Source organism: Oreochromis niloticus, linkage group LG10 (assembly GCF_001858045.2).
Source record: "Oreochromis niloticus isolate F11D_XX linkage group LG10, O_niloticus_UMD_NMBU, whole genome shotgun sequence".
Lineage (NCBI taxonomy): Eukaryota > Metazoa > Chordata > Actinopteri > Cichliformes > Cichlidae > Oreochromis > Oreochromis niloticus.
In genome coordinates this window covers 21113748-21136269 of record NC_031975.2, presented here as the reverse complement: position 1 = coordinate 21136269, position 22522 = coordinate 21113748, and the positions used below count along the sequence as shown (strand labels likewise).

General features: G+C 36.7%; 1 long non-coding RNA gene across 1 annotated transcript; it reads right to left on the bottom strand.

Annotated features, from left to right (window-relative positions):
• Window positions 1–672: 672 nt before the first annotated feature.
• LOC109203853 (uncharacterized) lies at window positions 673–21419 on the bottom strand. The gene is made up of 5 exons (XR_002063512.2): window positions 21295–21419; window positions 18753–18843; window positions 3302–3340; window positions 2941–3067; window positions 673–2077 (listed from the first exon to the last, which is right to left on the bottom strand). It is a non-coding gene; the product is annotated as an uncharacterized LOC109203853 (long non-coding RNA).
• Window positions 21420–22522: the final 1103 nt, after the last annotated feature.

Here is a 22522-nt window from a genome sequence, read left to right as displayed (position 1 = left end):
AAAGTGCATTCATTTGGATTGCAGGAGGAAGCTGGAACATTCAAAACCAAAAAGGCCGTAGCTGTTAAGAATTTAGTGTCCTTAAGCTTCCAGGTTCAGCCTTCTTTTGGGCACGTTCAAGGCCTTTTCCTAACAAAATCCAAGCACATAAATGGAAACTCTAGTAGTATAAAGTGTCAACTATCCCTTTAGTTTTATCCAAATCATACTTAGAAATCTGACAGACACCTGACTTTAGTAAATATAACGCTAAGTTGTCTCATTTAACAGAATATTTAACCAAAAAGAGGACAGTGCATAGTAAACCTCTGCACTGTGTCTTGTATCATAAATACCAATTTATCCAAAAGGAAAAACAACAGTGAAAGAGAAAGGGCAGATTTTATTGTCATTCTGTGCAACAAAGCACAGCAATCATCTCTGCACGGAGAGTCAGACCAGTTGAACTGGTGGTAGCATACTGCATGATAATAAGTGGCCCATTAGGAGCACTGGTGAAAGGTTTCATGCTGTGTTGCAGTAATAGAATAATCAAGATGCCCGCTTTGACAGTAATTGAAGCTTTGCTTTGCCTGCACCTGCAAAACAGTCCACTAAATGAGATTCTCCTCTGTGTCTCTGTATACATGTATGTAACTGAAAGCATAGGATTGCATATACAATACTGGGGTACCATTTGAACCTCTTATTTTAGTAAAAGCCTACATTTCTAGGTTGTGTTAACATATTTCATATTTCAACTTGACAAGTAAGGACACAACAATTTAATAATTCTGAGATAGACAATCATTAATGTCATGAAGCAGTTTCCATTCACTTTTTTCACAGACTGGCATACCACTTATTTTATATCTTACACAATCAATATAATATGTAGAAACACTGAGTAAAACAACAAAAACAGGAAGTAGACAGAGATAGAGTCCAAATGCATTAATTGAAACCTGCTGAAAAAAGTCAAGGATTTTAAGACCAACTGGCAAATGCCAAAACATGCAAATAAAATACAATTAAAGTTATTATGAATATGTAAATGCAAGTTAATACAATCTTCTCGTGTTTTTTGTTGTAAGAGCATTATGTATCTTGGAAAATAAAACAACCAGAGCTGCCATTTCCAGGGGCAATTGCAAAAATCCCATTTCAAATTCACAGCCTGTAAGTATAGTGCCTTCGGCTCAGCAGCATCTCATTACCATAAATTTTCTGACAAGAACTTCTGCAGACATGGATCATTTGAGATGGAAGTGTAGATGAATCTGCTACTGACCCTGGCCTGGCCCCTTTGAAAAGATGAGTAAACCAGGATAGAATGGTCTTCCAGAAATCAATACGGTATTACAATTTTATTGGCGTTTATGTAAGAAACACAGCTCCATAGCAACCAACCTGGAGTCAAAAAAATCTAATATAGCCAGAGCAGTAGAACACCATGTTGAAGTATCTCAATAGGATTCGCTTACAGTGTTCGTCTCACTTCACATTACTTGCCAGCTCAGACTTTGGCAGAAGTTTAAACAGATTGAGATGGTTCCCATCTCAGTCTCTGCCACAGGTTTCCATTTGACCCATTCTGGGTGTTATTTTGCAGTGCATAAACAACTCTGACATTCATAAATAATACCTTTCCTTAGGGTAAAGGAGACATGCAGACATGAGACTGACTGGCAGTTTTCTGCATATTCTGTTGGCAACCTATGAGCGTCACTATCCCAGCACTTTCTCTGTTTCTGATTCCTGGAGCCATCTATTTGCCATTCAGTCACTGTGCCTGGATGGTAAAATTCCTTCATCCGTATATTGCTTTGTCTCTGAAATTGTCTTTTGCTACATTTTTAGTTCATTTTTCTCACAACACTTTGGCTCATTAATAATTTGTGTTTGTGTGCTGCAGAAAAGACACCGCGATTACATTTAATGAAAAATTGCAAGGATTGTGTGGAGGGGTGTCAGACTTAATCTTTCTCTTCTCTGTCTTCTCCTGCTGTGTTTACCTCCTTATCAGTGCTCACCACCATAAGAGTTCCTTGTCAGAGTCAATCAATGCCAGCCCAAAAATGCTGCATTGTTCATCCCACTGGAAAAAAAAAGGTAAACACTGTCACTGGTCATGAATGAGACAAGTGTCGCAGGAACAAGGAGATTTGTGAAAATAATTTTTTCTAAAGCTTCTCTCGCCTCTTTCTAGCTGCTTGTCATTGTCAGATCCCCTCATCTTAGTGTTTGCAAAGCTCTTGCAGTTTTGTATTACCTTTTTACGTGAGACTCTTTCATCCATATGCATGCCTTGTTCAAGGTAATAAGTTACAGCACTCCTGAGTCCCCCCTCCTGCTTGAGTGTGTATGCCTAATAGTTATATGCGGAGATTAAAATCAATGAAAATTTGTAACGGTTGAGGTAGTCAAGGTTTGCTGTAATCTTTATTGAAAAGTGCACAGAGCTTATCAAAATGGAATGGGCCAGGTGAAAAAGAAATATCTGACAGTCCGTATTTAACAGCTTTTTAAAGAGGCAAACCACAGTGGAAGTGAGTGTACCTGACAGTTTTCACAATCAGTTAATGTTTTGCTATGTTTGTCTTGAGGTAATGTGTAACCTTCGGAAAGGTGTGAATATGCTTGGTGAATTGTGAATAGAATACCTTTGGGTTTTAGGCTGTTTGTGGGACAACATTAGCAATTTGTTGTTTTAGACCCTGGGACCTCGTGATGGGCAATTTTTTCTTGTAATTTCTGACATTTGACAGAATGCACTAATAATAATGCCAATTAATAGGAAAAATAATTGCTATGGTAGAAAGATGCCCCAAAGCTATTAATTCTAGGCATATCAGGAGAACGTTTCTTTAACCTTTATTTTAGAATTACAGTGGGGAAAAGATTGCAGTACAGGAAGACAGGGACATGTGGAACTTCTGTTATTGTTGCTTCTTTACTCACAAGCACCTGAAGGTCAAATTCCATCATGTTGTACTCCTGGTGTGACCTCCTCTTGCTTCTACTTGCCAGAGATGGCTGCCAAGAGGGAGACATATCCTGTATTCCTCATAAAAGGTCATGTGGAGGTCTGCATGAGAGATATGAAAGGTCAGCGTGACTTAGCACTGATATTAAAGTGACCTATCTCCACCACAGAAGAAAGTGATTAAGACCTATGCACAGACAACTGCAGACCCAGGCATCTAAAAAAGTGTTCCTGGATTGATGGTGTATGATTGTGTGAGTGCTGAGCCATCAGTGACACCTGCATGACAGTTACGCGAGTGTGAATCAGCCCAGTGTGAACAAGTGCATGGCATACTTTTTAACTTCTGCTCCAATGGCACCATGTCATCAGTTCCTGAAGAGTAGAAAGAAGGAAATAAACAACTTGTGTGGTCAGCTGAAATGCTGCATATTGACTCTACAGTTTGATGTGAGCAAAAGGAACTTAAATTACACAAAAATAAAAATAAAAAGTAGTTTTTAATGCATGACAGATCTAAAGGCAGTATCTAAAGAATGTTTTTGCCCTTGAATTATGTATGACTTGTTATTTGCCAACCTAATTCTTTTCTTTAAGAAGCTGAAAACAAACATCAATAAATTCTGTTCACTTCATGGATAAGAGATTAATATCTGTCAGTAACAGATTAATCCTATTGACAGACAACAAAAAACTTTACTGTACAGCCTATAAAGGCTACATAATATGCCAGCGTTTGATTGGATTGTGAAAAATATTAGTCATCTTAGTTCATTTGCCATTATGATGCTAATCCAGGTGATTCTCAGGAAAGGTCGATGTGCTAACTTATTCATCTTAACAAAAAAGAAGAAATAAAATTAATGCCAGCTACATAAAAATATTCCCAGTAACTCAGTAGGTATACACATAGAATCTACACTCACCAGGTTAACCTGCAGGTTAAAACAAATGCCTAATTACCTAACCAAATATCAGTAACTTGCATTTACGCACATAGACATAGTCAAGACAACCATCTGAAGTTCAAAGCAAGCATCAAAATGGGAACCAAATGAGATTTAAGTGACTTTGAATGTGGCGTGGTTGTTTTTTTTTTGTTTTTTTTTTTGCACAACCATCACTAGGGTTTTGAGGCGTTTTGGTCTGACCAAAATAACGGCCAACAAAAGATTGGAACACAGTGTTGCAACACAGCAGGGTCAGAATTTGGTGTAAAAAATACGAAAGCTTGGATAATTCCAGCCTTGTGTGAATGGTTCAGGCTGATGGTGGCAATGTAGTTGTGTGGGGGATATTCTTTGGCCCACTTTGAGCCCGTTGGTACCAACTGAGCATTGTTTAAGTGCTACAGCTTCCTTGAGTATCATTGCCGGCTATGTTCATGCCTTTATGATCACATCTTCTAATGGCTGCTTTCAGCAGGATAATGCACAATATCACAAAGCTCATATTGTCTCAGACTGGTTTCTTGAACATGATAATGAGTTCACTGTACTCTAATGACCTTCATACTTAATCTCAGTGTAATATAGCACCATTAGGATGCGGTAGAACACGAGGTTTGCTTTATGAATTTGCAGCTGACAAATCTCTCGTGCTCTCCTTGTTGAAGAATTCAACAGAGTTCTGATCAGGTCCAATCCACCACTAATAAGGTGTAACTGATGAAGTGACCGGCGGTGAGTATAAAGTCATGAGTGATGCATCAGGTTAGGACCGTGTGAAATGCATGATAGACATCCAGTTTTCTCATTCTGTTGATATTATGTTCACTGTTTCTATCGACAATGTGGTCACCACTCATTAATGACACCTGCATGCTTTTAGACAAAAAAAAAAGATAATAAAAATGTGTAAGGTAGAGTTTGCCACTTTAATTAAATAATAAATAGAATTGTTTCCAATAAGTGTGCGCTCAGGGTAAATCATAAATAGTATCCCCAGTCCTCTAATCTTTAGCCAGTTTCATTCATTTTATTAGTAAGATCTGACTAAAGACTAATGACAAAACAAAGAAATTATGAACAGAAAGTACTTATTTTTGTATCTTGCCTTCCTTTAAAAAAAAAAAAAATCATGTACACAATACATGCTAATCTGATGATGTGCCCTTTCACTAAGATACTCCTAATTACGTTGCAACATCGATGGCCCTCCTGCCATTTTAGATTTTTCATCCCGTCTTGTGAGACCGTTCGCACACATCTGAAGGAGTTTCATTGTCAGCGATAAGCTGAATTTAAATGTCACTTTCCTGCTGTCTCCATAACATCAGGAGGTCTGCTCTGATTTGCTCTGTCAGTTTATGGATGCTTGCCAACCACTGTTACTGCCTGTCCTTAGGTTTGATGGCTGGAGAGTGAGATGGGTGGTTTTGCATTCAGAACACACTTAGACTGTGTTTATGCCAAAGACATTTCCATTACCTGACAGGGGATCAAGAGAGCTTGGCTATGATCCCCATGGCAACATGACACACAGAGATTAGACCAGATAGGAGGATAATAGGACATAGAGCATTCTTATTTGTCTGTGGTATCGCTGCAAGTATTTTCAAATATTACCTTTGCATGTTCATGTTTAATATTTAAAGTAAACCTTACCAGTCTTTGAACAGCAGACCATATTGACATATTTCTACTTTAAAGAAAAGAAAGCCAAAAAAGACCACCTTCTTTTAAGAGACTTCAGATACATTCAGTTCTCCAATGCTGGACACATGCAGTTCACTTGTCAATAGAGAGATGTGCTTTTAGCCCTCATAAATGCTATATATTACGCAGCTATCCACCTCCTCTTTGTAGTGTACATATTGCTGTAATTGTATTAACTGCAGGGTCTTTGGGGGTCTGTAAAAAGCATATTCATTTTAGATATTGTGGATGCTGACTGAAACATGGGAAAAATATAGAGAAAAGGCTCAAAAGCAGCTTAAGTCAATAATCTTAAGTCACTCTTCGTTTCTTTATATGATGCTCAGAAAATAGGAAAGTGCAGTGATTTACTGAAACGTGCAAACCTACATGTAAATACAAAACAGAGTTTGTACAATTCTAACAAGCTTGGAAGTCAGTGTTTGGTATGACCACCTTTATTCTTCGCTGCAGTCTGAACTCTCAATCCTATCTGAGAAATAGCTTTTAGCTTAGCAATCAAGAAAATGAGTTATCAAGACATCTTGTTTCTTCAGAAATAGTTTTCTGCTATCATAATTTTTGATCACCAATCCCACTGGCTGAAATGCAGACCATGACAGAGCCTCTACTGTGACTTACAGACTGCTGCAGGCACTCACTGTTGTACCTCTCTCTTGACCTCCTCCACACATACTAAAAACAATCTAAACCAACATTTTGAAATTGATTCATCACTCCTGCTGATTTTCAGTCGGTTTCTCGTGTTTGGCATACAGCATCCTCTTTTGTTTCTTTTCCCTACACGTCTTCTTGACAGCCACCCTTCTACTGAGACCATTTCTGAGATTTCAGTGAACAGTTGATGGATCTAATGAAGGGCCAAAAGCATCTCTGAGGTCTTCAGGTCTTTGCTGGATCATTTTCCTTTTTCTTAAGGACATGACTTTCAGATATTGTTCACTGGCTGTAGATAGTGTAATTAGGCCTCACACTTCTTTTTTGCCCTCTACTTCTTCAGATTCCTCAATTTTTAACGGTGTTGTTTTTTTAGATTCAGCTGACAAAATGGGAACAAATTTCGTGTTTTTTCAAACTCGACGCTAGTAGTACAGTGCCAAAGACATACAATTGGTACTTTGATAAGTTGCCTTTTATATGTAAACATAATACTAGTTCATCCCTGAGTTAGGTGCCTTTTTATGCTTGAATGATTAATACTGTAGGTTAGTGTTAAATGGCCCCCCTCTCTTCTCCTCTGCCAAAAATAATAAAATAAAACAACAAAAGAAAGAAAAGTTCTCTGAAAATACATTAAAAGAAAATCCCTGGAAGCAAAATATATATATAAAAAATGAGAAGTGAGTAAAGACTTGCACATTACTGTACGTACTAACTCTGTTGAGTTTCTGGAGACTAATAAATGTTTGTGGTACAAGTTTGATTTCACATACTGTCTGTGTCACCACAGTATCGGTATTAGCAAACACAAGTTACAGACGCTGTCTGTCACTCACATAGTGAGTCATGTAAGAAGTGATGGTGTAGAAAATGAAGTAAGGGGAGAAAAGAGACCTGATGGACATCATCAAGGTCACAATGTTGCACAATCAGGGAGCTAAGCTGCAGATCTTAATGTAAATGCAGAAACAATTAAAATGCAGATCACAAGCTGGGGAGGCTTTGGGAAATGAGGCGTTTTGCCAAGACACACTCTAATAAATTCTATGTACAACCTCATTGCAGCCTGCTGCCTCTCTGCAAACTCAAGCAGCTTCTATGGGCTGAAAACATAGTTTGTCCATTCTAAGTGCTTAGACAGACGGTCCATTAGTCTGCTTTAACATTAATCTCCATCACAGCACTCCCACTATCTTTCTTCTCCTCCCACAATCCATTGTTCCCAAAATGAAACTGCTCGCAACATTTTAGTGGATTGATTGGGACTCACTACAACCATCTAAAAAATTGAGGTTTGACCTACTGATAATCCATCTCTGTAAATAGAAAATGAACTAAAATATAAAGTAGCCTGATCGACTGTCTGCCTTCCTATCCCTTCATTGCACATCTTTACCTGCAGTTTCTATATACACGATGCTCACTCTAAATATATCCAGTTATCTCTATGTCTTTAAACTGGAAAACACCAACCAAGCATTAGCATATGTATTTCCCTACAAACCTAAACATCGTATTCAGTATTTAAGTTACATGAGTTATAAACAAAGATCTGACCTCCACCATACTCCGATGTGGCCTCTCCTTGAGTTCTCATGCAGTTGTACAAAATCAAAAGGAGGCCTATCCACAATTAAAAGCATCATAACACCCTGAAAGTTTTTCAAATGGCATGTTTTATTAGGAATGTCATGAAGTATGTGCACTTAATAATTGTTTGGGAAAAAGGACGACTTTCACAACCTGAAAACAGATAAAAAAAACCATTGTCTGCCTCTTTTTTTTTAATTTCAATTGTCAACTTATATCAGTGTCAAGGTATTAACACACACTTTACATGGGCACGCTTACATTAATTTGACGGCTTAAATCAGCAGTTGTTCATTTTCATTATTGTATCATTCAATAAAGAACATTACTGACCATCACTTAAATCATTAGAGGTGCCTCTACATGTTGCATTGTGGTCCACTCACATGCAGCACCAAAAAGAGGTAATCATCTCTGTCTTTTTATGAAATATACCTGTCAAAAATCGTTTTTGAGCATTACTGATTTATCCAGTTTACTGTTGTTTTTTTCCAGAACACTCATACCCAGCGGCACAGCTTGTCAAAACAAAAGGCAAAAAATAACTTAGGTTTTAGGAAATGTGTTGTAAAAGCAAAGCTTTTGTAATATTAGGGATACATTAAAATGTGATATAAAATTGTTACGTTTTTAAGCTACTTAAAATGGCAGTGGTCTCAGTCTAATGTTTTGCTGACTTGTCCATATGTCCTGACCTCTTCCCTCTGTGGTTTATAGATTTCTCTATAAAAATTACAGGAAAGTGGGGAATCATACTAAGTGGCATTGAACTCTTTAATCTGAAACTTCTATACTGAAATTTCTGTTGTAAAATAGATTAAAATTACATGACTTTTCTTTTTTTTTTTTGGAATAAAGACATTACATATCAATTCAGCTTTCCAAGTTTCTAGGTTTGCTTTCAAGTGCTGGAAGAGCATGAAATGGCTGCATGGTAGGAGATTCAGGAGTGAGTCCATGGGAGTCTGGGCTAGGGAAACGAACAATTGTCAGATTTTCTCAAAGCATGTGGTCAGAGACTTTCCCATATCATCTCATATGCGGAGACAATGCTTAAGCTTATCCAAGGCAACAATATGAAACAATGCAACAACATTGGCCATGCTGTGAAATGCAATGAGCTACAGATCTATGCATATAAATAATACTGCCAAAACCCATTGTGTATGTTGCATTTTTGTTTTACCTAACTCTTCAATCACATGTGCTAGGGGTTGACCTCTAAATGTAAATGTAAAAACTAAGGGCATAAAGAGGAATGCATCACAATTAGGGGGGAAACCCCCCCCCATCATATCTTCTGTAAAGCTGTTCCTGTAAACAGGAATAATAATGCTGATAACTCCTTGAGCTTTAACTTTTGGAAATTAGTATCAATAAAATTGATTTTAGAGGACTGGGTATCCTGCAGGGAAAATTTCAAAGGTGTCATGCAGCTTATGAACTGTAGTTACAGAAAAGACAGCATTCCCTAACATTTCCAAATACCAATTAAAATGTAATATTCAGCACTTTGGCACCCCGCTGAGCTGTGAATAAGCTGGTGCTTTTTGTGGTAAATTTTATAATTCTTTTTAAGAATTTATTTATTTATTAGATTTTGCATCTTTAACCATAAAAGAGAATGATCTAACAGAATACTCTGTCTGTCTGTCTGCATTTCTTTATTTCTGTTTCAAATAATTAGATCCCCAAATAAAGTTGTTATTTTGTTGGTGAAGGAAGCTAACACACAAACTATAACAATTACATGAAGCTGGGTTTGAGCTATTTTTGAAAACAGACCCCAAAATGTTTAAATTTAAACTCATATTGTAATTTACCTTATTTTCTGTAGTCTACCCATCTTTCCCTCTCACTTTCACATATCTAAATACAGACCTGTCTATTTTCAATTCTCTGTGCCCACATGTGGTTGACTCGCTTAAGATATTCCAAAATACTAAGACACTGAGGAGAAATTGGAGTCTAAATTAAACATCCTGTAATGGGTGCAGGAGCATGATTTCTCAAGACACTCGTCTCTATGTTTTACAGCAACAACTGAAAATACCTTTAAATTAAATTTAGATGCAGATCTGGTAAACTTATCTGGATTTGAGGCATGAGGTATGGAGGAGTGATATTTTTCACACCTGTTAACACTTGGACAAGCTAGGTTTTGGTAACCTTATATTCACAGAAAGATCCACTAAAAAGTACATGTAAGGTGCATGTGAAATAGCCATATATGTGACATGAATGTCACTTTGGGAACAGATGACATTGCAGAGTAGGCGATGTGTAACAATGGTAGTCATTGCATGCAAAAGATGTTGGCAAGCTTGTCAGGAAATATGACACATTCAAGCACAATTTTGCTAAAGGCCTTAGTGTTGCTGCCATATATAGAATAAACACAGACATGTTTTGAAGGCACGCCTAAGGGTATAAAGTTTATTCTGTACACATCCTGCTCTGCTTTATGGTGCTGCTGATTACTGGCTCACACTGCGACATAGGTGAATGTGGTTTATTCATCTGAACCTCATCAAATCAGTTCTAATCACAGAATGAACCAAGTGTTTATAGGCAATAAAAATCAAGTGATTAGCTACTTATACATCTGCAGACTGGAATCACGTAATTGAAGTATAATTCAGTAATGCTAATTGTACGTGACTGTTATGGGACTGGTAGCCTCAAAGTTGTGACATAATAATGTGTCATACAAGTACACACACACACACACACACACACACACACGCAGATGTCTAGATAGACAGACGACATTTTATTTTATAAATTAAACTGAACTGAATTAAATTACTTAATTCATATACAATGAATGAATGAATTTAGTACATTGGTACGTTGGATGGCAAGGGCATCCAACGTCCAACTTAAAGTGCTGGTTGCATTGGTTAATTTTATTAGTTTAGGAGTGAAAGCCTGAATCCAATGTGGTTTTTGATGCTGCTTCCATTTCCTCCATTAATGTTCGGTTTTTGTAAGTAATAACCTTTCTGTTATTAATCATTCCTTGAACTGCTGCAATGTTACTGCATCTCTGATTTTGGCTTCCTGTGAACTCAGTACTTTATTAAACTGTAAAACAGTTTACAGTGTAGATAGAAAAGAAAGATAACTGTATATATTTCATGAAATTGTTGAAAAAAAAGAAAAGAAATGTGATGCTGGTTAAGTCTTACAACAGGGGAAGGTTTAAGTTGTGTTCAAGTGGTTAAATTATTCATGCTATTGTGGGTTGGTGACATGTCGGGTAAGTTAAGGTATTAAGAACCTTTACCACTGCAACAGCCATACATTATAATGGACACACTTTGAAAACACCTTTCCCTTTTACCATTTTCTATTTTAATTCTAAAACTGTGTGACCTTAATAAAACAACAGCAATTCTTTATATCTTTTACTTGTATTTTGCTAGTCTTACTTCTATCTCTAAATCTAAATTAAGTAACACAAAAGGCATCGAATCCTGAAGCAAAAGGCATCTCCGGAGATACAATGTCAGAAATGACACCAGACTGTGAATGTGTTTGACAGCTTTCAAAACTGTAGGTAGAAGCCTTTCAAGTGTAAGACACTATCTGTCCTGTAGATGCAAAGCTATCACATCTTAATGCCTTTGTTCTACAATGCACTTTTATTCACCTGTTCATTTTTGCTATTATATTCAAAGGCTTTTCAGACAGGTTTTAACCCTTTAAATCCTGAACCATCAAATAATTGTTTTAAATTTAAAGAGTTTTTCATAAACTTTGTGACAACTAAATAATAAATAAATTAATATGCAAACTAATACATTTGCATATATTTGTATCATATTTGCTATAGCTTGTAAAAAAAGACAAAAGAAGAAAGATACAGGCCAATTTTCTGCAGTCAAAGTGTCAGTGCAACACTTTGAAGTTTAACATAAGTTGCTTCACTGGTACATGTTACAAATACAAATATACAATATAAAACAGTCAAATGAATACCAAATAACCCAAACGCAAGACCAAATAATTTTCCCCCAGTGGTTCAGTTTTTGTAACACGTGTAGATTCTGTTACTACTATGTGAAAAGTCTTACTCACTAATCCTGTGGTATGGCCAATGTCTTGTTTTAGCAGACAATATATTTAACAGAAGAGACTACCGTAGTAGATATCTGCAATTCACTAACAGGACAAGGGCATACATGAGGTGTGAACGGAACATTTATTATGAGAGAAGATAAACCAAAATCAAATATTTTGGTGGATTGGTAATCTACACTGGTAAAAAAAAATCCTTAAAAAACAGTAATATTCCGGCAGCTGGGGCGCCAAAATAATACCAGAAAATAACAGAAAATAACTTTCTCATAAAAATACGGTTATTTTCAGTAATTACAATACAGTTTGTTGCCCTAATTTTAGATGGGATTTTGCCTTCTGATTATAAGACAAACTGCCAACTCCTGAGCCACGATGGCCCTAAGTATTTGATGTAAAAAAAAGTTTATCAGAATCATTTTATATATTTTTCCATAGTATTACATTTGAATTTAACAGTTCAATCTTTCAAATAACGGACAAATATTTATGAAATTATGATACATTTGTGAATGTATTTTAACAATCTAAATATGCACATGTACAGACAAATATCTTTAAAAAACAAGAAAATGATGTTTTATTACATTTACAGTGATTTTATGTTATTTTACATTTGAAATGTGAAATCAGTCTATTTATGTAAATTTAATGATATTCTAGAAAAACAGTCCAAAACTGTAAAATACACAGTACAATACTTTTATATTAAATTTTTTTTTACAGTGTAGAAAAATAACTTATTTCTGCTTTTAGTATTGCTGATGTACTATTAATGTGCTTACTATTGCCATCCTACACAAAAAGTATTATTATTAGTATCACTTGTCCTAATAATAATAGAGTAATAATTATTATTATCATTCCAACTACTGTGGCAAAGGAAATGCTCAAATATGGGAGAAAAAAGTATTTCTCATCTTATTGTAAAGACCATGTCTGTACTGTCCTCTGTGAGCCATCAACGTCTGTCCAGTGATGTCAAGTAAGACCTGGAAAAAGTGTTATTTTGACTTCAAGACTATAATTGGCTGATTTAATTTTGACCATCTTATAAGACAGATGGATATCTACATGGTATCAGTCTTTATGGTGTATTAGCTACTGTTTGGTTAGAGTGCAGTGTAGGATAGTGAAGTCTGTGAAAGAGTTTATCTTGACTGACAAAGCGAAGCAGAAGCCCACCTGAGCTTAATTAAGCGCTCTGTGTGACAAATGCAGATGATATGAACAGAACCCCTGATATGAAAATGTATTGGCTACCTTCAAATGAAAGTCATCCTTCTTGGGTATGATTTTATATAATTTGGCCAGGATAATGTCTGGTTTCCAGGGAAAGAATTATATTTATTTAGTGGCGTATCTAGGGTGTCCTTCATTAAAGAGGATGCACATTGTGTATTATACACCAGGGAGAAGAAAACAGTTCGACCCCTTGGGTGAAGGTTTCAGTAACAGCTGGGACAGAATGCTTTTGCTGAATAGTTATCATTCACCAAATATAAAAGAGGATGTTTGCATACCTTCATGTGTTTTGTTTAAATAGATGCAAAGCATAATCCTTTTTTATAACCTGGACTTATTATTATCCTTTTTCTTATGCTTTTGTGTTTTTTGCATTTTGTCTTTTATGTCAGTATTTTGTGGAAATTTTAAGACAGAAAGAGGGAAACATTAACGAGTGGGTAAAATGTAAGAAATATACAGAGAATAAAGACATTGGTCTAATTTTTCGTGCAGTTACTTATGGATTTTTCTCCAATGAGCCATACAAGAAAAGACATTCTCCCTTTTGTGAAACCTTCTTTGTCATAATAATTTCCTGAAACCTTAAGCGATAGCTAGCTCTGATATTTGCAGATTTTTAATGAAGCCTACAAGTTCAGTCATAAAGATGGTATATAAAAATGGAATTACATAATTATAAGCTTTATAAATGACCAAGTATTTTGTAGTATATATTGTGTTGCCTTTATTTTACTTGTCTTTTGTTCATAGCTTATATAAAGCATAGCTATTTTATGCATGCAAAGACAGAAATCCTTTTGCCTCTGTTTACTTTGTTTTAATTACACACAGCAGTCATTTCCGTTTCTCCTGAACTTATTTCTTAGTTTTAAACAAATATATGTTTATTATTAAGTAAATCGATAACTTAGTGGTGCCCTTATTATTGTGCTCAGATGAGAAGTAAATCTTCATTGAAAAAATACACAATACCTATGTACAATGACATTCTGTTACACTTGCACTTGGACTGTAAAACACTAGAGACTAAACTGACATCACTAAACCCAGCTGAAAATTGCTTTGGAGCCATTTGACAGAATCTCAGTTTCTAGGTCACCAATTCCCCAAAGGACCCTCTGTAACTGGTGTAAGAACATAAAAAAAACCCAAACAAAGAAACAAACAAAAAACCCATCATTGTAACAGCAACAAATGATGCAGATGAGAAGACGTAGACAGGACAAAATACTATAGAATGTCACTCATGATTACAGCTTTATTGTTTTTCTAAATCCTGGATTTAGTTTTGGGTTTAATACAAGTACAATGACTGGTTGCAAACATCCTCTATCTACAGAATTTGTTCATATTTCCAACAACACTGTCTTGCAGGTTGTCTCTTACAACAGTTAGCTTATATATTTTGTTAGGAAACAAGTCACCAAACGTTCAGGTCAACCTAAAATAAAAGTTCGATAGCATGAAAATTCTTAACTAACTAATGTACACCTCAAATATTACACTGAGGCTTATGCCAATGCAGAAGTACCTTAAAATGCAGTGCTACAACTCCCCAAGCTGCTTTCACGAAATCCCTGGCTTTCAGTGACTCATGTTGTATATGTAGTGAATGAGTTACACTAGAATAGCGAAACTGTGATAGATTTAATCTTTGCACTTGGTTTAGATATCTGCAGTCATGCTCTTGAAGTCATTTCACAACATGATGACCTGATTCTGTAGCTGACCTTTGGATTCTACTCAAGCGTCTCTCATTGGGGTCTGTGAAGGCTGGTGAATCCTATTTGACTTAGTAAGACAGGAATGTGATTTTCCCTTTAAGGCTAAAGGCCAAAGACCCGTGTTCATCTTAATGGGAGGTCAGCACACTCAGAAAAGTAGATATATTGCGTATTAGAGGACAAATACTATAGGATAATATGTCATATAAAAATGTTCCAAGGTACCAACTTGCAATAGACAGTGGAGTCTCTTGACTGATGTGCTTGCATGAGAGAACACTTGGCTATACAAGATATTACAATTTTAATCTTGTAGTATTACTACTGTACCTTCTGAATCTGAATAAATTCCTCAGCTCACAGCTTATCAACTTATATGCTTGTGCTCTAACTGCAGATTCTACCCCCTCTACTTTGTTGGAATAATTCAGATAACCAATTATCAGAAGAACAAAATTAAAAAATGTAGAAATGTGTATCCTTTTTACATTGTAATTTAAGGCAACTGGAAGGAGAACAAAATTCCTTAAGAGAACATTTTTTCCAAGAGGTACCAGTGCTGCCTAACAGGAGGCACTGCTTTAAAGATTACCATCGGGAAACAAAGGTCTTTGTGTACAGTAAACACTACTGATCAAGCGTTACTCTGCACTGTGTACCCTAAGACATATCAATGGCTGTTTTTAGCTAGGCGTGTGGAAAGCCACATTGCCCAGAGGTGTATATTTGCTGTCAGGTATGTACAGTAATGTGAAAAATAAAGTTTTCACGTGACTGCATACAGTCTTGTGATAAACTAAGTAAACCTTTACTGCTGCAAGGAATTAAGAGGCTAAGTAGCAGTCGCATACTGCTAATCAAATGCAGCATCTGATTATGTGACAGCTAGTGTGATCACTGCTATAAAAGCAGTAATTTCAGCAGTTTGATGATCTGCGGCATTAATGTGTGTGTTAACACAATGCCAAGGGGCAAAGACATCATCGATGATCTATCTGGAGTCTTTTCCAAATAATTTGAAGCCCATTATTCGACAGTGAAAAAGATTATTGTTCATTATTATTCATAAGCTCACAATAATTGTCAGTATGCTCAGAAGTACACTTTCCAGTAAATTCACCCCAAGGTTAGACTGTGCAATGGTTAGAGAAACTGTAAAAAACCCAAGGGTTGCCTCCTGTCAAGCGTGGCTTAAATTTGCAAAGTTACATCTGAACAAACCATACGACTTCTAGAACATGGTCCTTTGGAATGATAAGACCAAAGCAGAGATGTTTGCATATAATGCACAGCACCAGGTTTGGTGAAAACCAAACACAGTGTATTAGCACAAACACCAACTCTCAATCATGGTGGTGGAAGTGTGCTGATTTTGACTTGTTGTTCAGCCACAGGACCTGGACACTTTGCATTAAGTTGACCATGAACCTCTCGATATACCAAATACCAAATGGTGAAATTGCCAATGATCACAAGCGTGGCAAAATGGGGTCTACAAAGCATGTCAAAAAAATGGCAAAATCTGTAACAGAATGACTAAAAAAAAAGAACTAAGGTGCTCCAATGGCCCAGTGATATCCGCAAACTTCAATGAACAGGATAAATGACTTAAAGAAAGATGGGCCAAAATTTCTTCACATTTTGACTGACCGATAAAGTCATACTGAAACCATTTATGATACGTTATTGATGGTGGTTCTAAAAGCTAATAAATCATGGGGTGTACTTCATTTTCACAGGGCTGAAGAGAGTCCTGTGAAATCCCCTGGTTAGTTGTAGAAAATTTGACTAACACTGACACTAAATCCTGATAGAGACGTGTGAGGTGCTGAAGCCAATGCTCGTGTGAGCAAACCTTCTTTAACACATTTTCCATATGACTGCATTGACAATTCTTTAAAATCTCAGCTTTAGGACAAATGTATTTGACTCTGTTTTTACTGCAATTTGTTTATTTTTGTAAGGTATTTAAGATTGTTTAATAAATTAAATAAAGTCTTTCTGCTACTAAACTTTTAATGTGGTTTCTTTATTGTCATGAAAACGTAAATATCTTAAATACATGAAACTTAAATGTATTAGTGGTATGGATGCCTACTCTTCAGCCTGTGTGGTAGGGTCCTTGTGCATTACCCATGATCCCATAGGTTTTAAAGCTTGATTTGCTTATTGCAAAACTGCAGCACTCACTTTTTCCTGTAAAAATGAATATAACCTCAGGCTACTTAGGAAAGAAATATTAAACCCACGCTGCACTGTTATTCTATTTCCAAACAACAGTTAACAAGGCATTCGGTTAGATGGGTGACTGGAAAGTACCAGAAAGTGTCAAAGTAAAGCTAACGAAGACAAACACCATAAACCTCAACCAGAGAACTACTTTGACCTAAAAATATAAAAAGGAAGCTTTGAAAGGAATTTCAAAATCCTCCAAACATACACATTATCATTGTAAAGTTTTTTTAAGGTAATGCAAAATGCTTTTACATGAAATATGAGTTTCTATTATGAAAAAACCTAAAGAACCAATTAACTGGTATTAATTTAATTATTTTTTTTGTTTTTCTTATTGCTGGTGTTTTCTTAAGTTGCAGTCTATTTGACCTCTCAGGGCCACCGTACCATTTGGAACAATCCAGATATTTGCCAGAAAGAGAAAAAACATAATTTTTCATTGTGGCATGAGAAAGGGAAAAAAATCTATTACATGTTATACAGTGGAAGGTTTATTTCATTTAAATGCCTTGTATCAAAATAGAGAATCAGCAACAATAAATTTCTTTAATATCAGCAATGGAAACCTATTATATAGGAAAAATTCATCCCAGTCAAATGAATCTAGAAATACCTACTTGGGTAACAAAATTTTTAAACACCTGTACCCTTAAATGTATAAGTTATAATACATTTAAAGTGGGAGCAAGATCTGTCTGTCATTCCAGATCCAGATTCTGGACTCAAATACGCTTAAACACCTTCAAAATGACTAAAAATCCCAACTTACAACTTATACAATACAAAATTCTCTACAGAACACAATATACAGGACAAAGGTTGTTCCAAATGGCCTTACGCACTCTAACCTATGCACCTATTGAAAAGACAACTCTGCTGCAGAACTATATATATGCAATGTGGTCCTGCACCCTTGTCCAGCAGTGTGTCCAGCAGGGCTCTGGGGTTCAGCAGGGGGTACTGTGCTGAGTACTGTGCAGTTCTTGGGCGCCTGGAGACCAGAAGCTATGAATGGGTTACTGCAGCTTCCCACCCTCATTTTCAGATACATTTTGTGACAAAAGCACACATACTTTCACCCTCTCTCTTTCTCTTTCTTACACTCACACTCACACACACACACACACACACACACACACACACACACACACACACGCACCACAAGAAGATTATTGTTTTATGTACCTGTGCATTTTCAAATGTTTGTGATCCAGTTGTGTTTTTTTTCTTACAGGTGCAGCACAATTGCACAATACATTGTGCAATTCTATTTGTACTCTGTCATTTTTACATCTTCCCCAATCCCCCCATCTCTTCTTTTTCTGCCTGTACTGTCTTAGACATTGTCATACTGTATACCACATATAATGTAATATCCGAAATAACATGAATAGGAATCAAGAAATAAACAGATGAACACTGAAAAAAGTAATTAAAAAAAACAAGTTTGTGGCAGCTCTCACAGCTTGACCTTTCATTTCCTTCAGTGTTTCTCTGTAATGTGCCTCCCACATTACAGAGAAACACCTCGTTACCAGCTTGTTCATGGCTATCCCACCTGTTTGACTCATATGCAGTGGGTGTACTCACCTGGGTCCAGACCTTTGAATTTGTCCATTTCAGCTGGCTCGTATCGTGGTGACATGAAACACTGGATTCGCTTTTGAAAAAGCAACTCGTCCTGTTAACACAGAAAGAGGACTAATGATTAGCCAATGAGCACCATGAGTAAAATTAATGCCTGGTTGAATTTTTTATCAGCCCCAGGATCAACAAACTTAAAAAAAAAAAAAATTCTACCTAGATTGGATGTGTTTTCCATATCGTGCAGTGTAATAGTTTGCATGATTCGGCTTACATTACACAGACATGTCAACCTTAAACGATCTTACATTCCGGCAGATGCGTTAGCTTTCTTAAAACTTGTTTGCGTGCTCTCTAGGAAAAGGACACGATAAGGAAGAGAGTTTTGGGGATTTGTCACATTGCTGAGGCATTTCTAAACTAGTGCTAGACTGAAAAACCAGCCCGCACAGAAGATCATAACTCATCACAGACATATTGGTACTTCTGTCAAAATCAACTAATGAAGACAAGACATTCAACGGCAGAAGTTTGTTTTTCATGAGTGATATTTATTATTTTCCCCCCATTATACTTTATGTCTTGAGAGCATTTTTCTAAAAATAAAATTGACTTGAATATATGTCATAATGAGAGCTCTTCTAGCAGCTTTCAGCTCTTGCACTGTAATAACTATGAAGAATAAAGTTTTACACTAGAATAAATATCATGCAGCTACAGTATAAACACACAAATATACAAAGACAGAAATATGTTGGGATCAAAGGATTTTGTTTCCTAAATATTTTGTAGCAGTAGCAAGTGAGGTTGGTGGATTTACTTTCCCTATGATTACCAAGCAATCAGTTGTCAAAAAGGGTGGTGGTGGGGGGATAGAGTGGATGATGGATTATGTACTGTGTCTGTATGTGTCTGTCTCTTCTGTGTGAACTGTGTTGTTTGTGAAGTAGAGTAGATTGTTCTTATTAGCAATCACTAAAGAGGAACACTCTCACATAGTTGCAGATAGTGTCTGTCCAGAGAAACCACAAGTTCCCCAAGCCCTTGAGATTGTTCATGGGGTTTCCAAACCCTGCTTCTTCCTGCCATGATGGATTCAGTGTATTAATAATGGACAGGGTCACTATTATTCTGGGACATCCAATTTAAAGTGATGAAAAAGTAATACAGTGAAGCTGAGTACAATGAGAAATAGGAAGAAAGAGATATAAAGGGGTTTCTTAGAATGTAGAGATGTGCAGAATATCATATTAGTCCAGTGTAAATTACTCTAGTGCAATTCACTAAGTGCTCACAGTATTGAAAGCTTTGGCTGGACTCCTGGGACCAGAAGCATAAAACTTTATAGATTCAGTAAAAGCCTGTGTATGCACAAAAGCAAAAATATGCAGTCTACACCAAATTTATGAACAGCTATAAGCACATTGTTTTTATTATACATCTCAGTCATCAGGAAATATACATACAAGCACCAGCCTAATGATAACTCTCAAAAGTAGTGGATTCCGAGTCCATAGTTTCACCACTATGGCGTAGCTAGTGTCTTTAGAAATTTAATTTGTGAAATCATAATTTTTGGGGAACTTACTAAACATATGGCTTGACTATGCTGGAACGGAAATGTCAATATGTCAAGAGATCTATGACAGCTGAGCTCACTCCATCTGCTAAGGAGGACCATATGATGCAGCTAAAAGTTCTGTAAAAGTTAGAGAAGTTCAGCTTAACTTTGGAGAATCTAATCTGTTCCAGTTTTCCAGTAAGTTGTGCATGGAATTTCATCATATTTTTGGGAGTATATGTGTAGTTTTATATTGTACTCTACAAAAGTCGCAAAGTGCACAATAAGTCTGAACAAAACTGAACAAAAACTGCAATTTTATAACTACATTTTTTCCATACATGCTTGTTGTGCAGAGATATTTCCTATTGTCCCATTTTACCATTAGCAAGGACTCTTTTACAATGAAATAATAGAGGAACTAATCTGAAATGAGGCTTCCTAAATTAATTGTGTCTTTATCTCTTTCAGTGTTAGTGTGGGATATTTGGAAAGAAACAGTCAGAAGAAGGAGAAAGTGACAGTAAATGATTTCTTGACTTGAAGAGGTGTAAGATGATGTTTGAGAAATTAGCCAACGGAGGGGGTGTCCCCCAATACATGTATTCACCCCTGTCCCACACTGGGTGAATTAATTGAATCTATTCATCACAGTGACTGGATCAATTTACCCTTTGAGGACACCGGCCCCCTTTATACAAAATTAAGTCAATCTGATTTACCAAACTCCTCTTTACTCCTTTCCCTCTCTCTTCTGCTTTTTTGTTATCCATCTTTCCTCTCTCAACACATTCTCTAAAAGCCTTAGGGCAGAGAGAAAAAGCACAAAGTATGTAAATAAAGAGGCACGCGCACACAGTGATGAGAAATCCACTCCAGGGTAATGGAATATAAAAACAACGTCTCCCTAATTTTCAATCCAATTATTTTATGATTAATTCTTTAAAGGCAGACTGGACTACAAAATGTGGTCATCATTCACTTCACCTGATTAGCTAGCCAGTCCTTTGCCAAAGGAGTTGCAGGCAGATTTGGTGCTGCTGCAAGAAACTCAAGGAACTGCAGAGGAGAGACTCAGGCAGATTATAATTACATTGTTATGCAGATTACGGATATTGTCTGAGGTGGATGGTCTGAGTGTGTAGGTGCATGTTGAATCAGCCCCTCCACTTTCCCCCCCCCGGACTCTTTTTTCCTCTTTTCTCACTCTCACTGACTTGACAGGAAACAAGAGAACAAGAGAACCATTTATGGTCTGATATTTTGAAGCCTGAGGATAATTATCACGACATACAGTTTTTGCTTGTTTTTGCTCATGTTGGACACGCATGGGTGAGCATTCAAAATGTACAAATACAGCATAATGAACCCAATGATTGTGTTCTATTGCAGAGCACCTCCAGTTTACATTTCCCCAAGGCTTATCAGTACTGAAAATGTATTTTCACATTTGATACCAGCCTGATTCGGTGTACCTAATAATGAAACCTAATGTTTTGCATCAGGAAGGGCAGAGCTGTTGATGAGTGGGCCACTATAAATGTTTAAGGTTCGCATGTACATCCTGTATAACTGAAGGATTTATTTTGACACTGTGTTTGTGAATGTTTTCATTTTGTTCATCCATTTTTGTTACTATTGTGTGACAATATTGTCTGAGTTTTTTCCTCATACAATAATCCTTAAGCTGTTTTAATGCTATATTGCTTCAGGCAACAAAATGTTATACTGACCTTAAGTCATTACCTATTCTTTGATACCTTTGGTGCTTTATTGTCCAGGTGAAGATTGGAAATGTGAACTTAAGTGAAGCTGCATAGTGTCTGACTCACTCCCGATGGGTGTCACACCCCGGGGTTGCCCCTTGTCACCAATTCTGTTCATAACTTTCATAGACAGAATTTTTATGCGCCATGGGGTAAAGGGTGTCATATTGGGTGGTCATTCAGAGAGATGAGACCCCAGCTCACACTGGGCTGGTTTGCAACTGAGTGTGAAGCAGCTGGAATGAGAATCAGCACCTCCAAGACTGAGGCCAGTGTTCTGAGTCGAAAAAGTGAGGATAGACTACTACATGTTGAGGAGGAGTTCCTGCCTTAAGAGTTAAAGTTCAAGTATCTTGAGGATCTTGTTCATGATTGAGGGAGGTAGTGAATCTAGAAACTGACCGGCAGATTGGTGCAGCCTCTGCAGTGGTGCACATACTGTACTCATG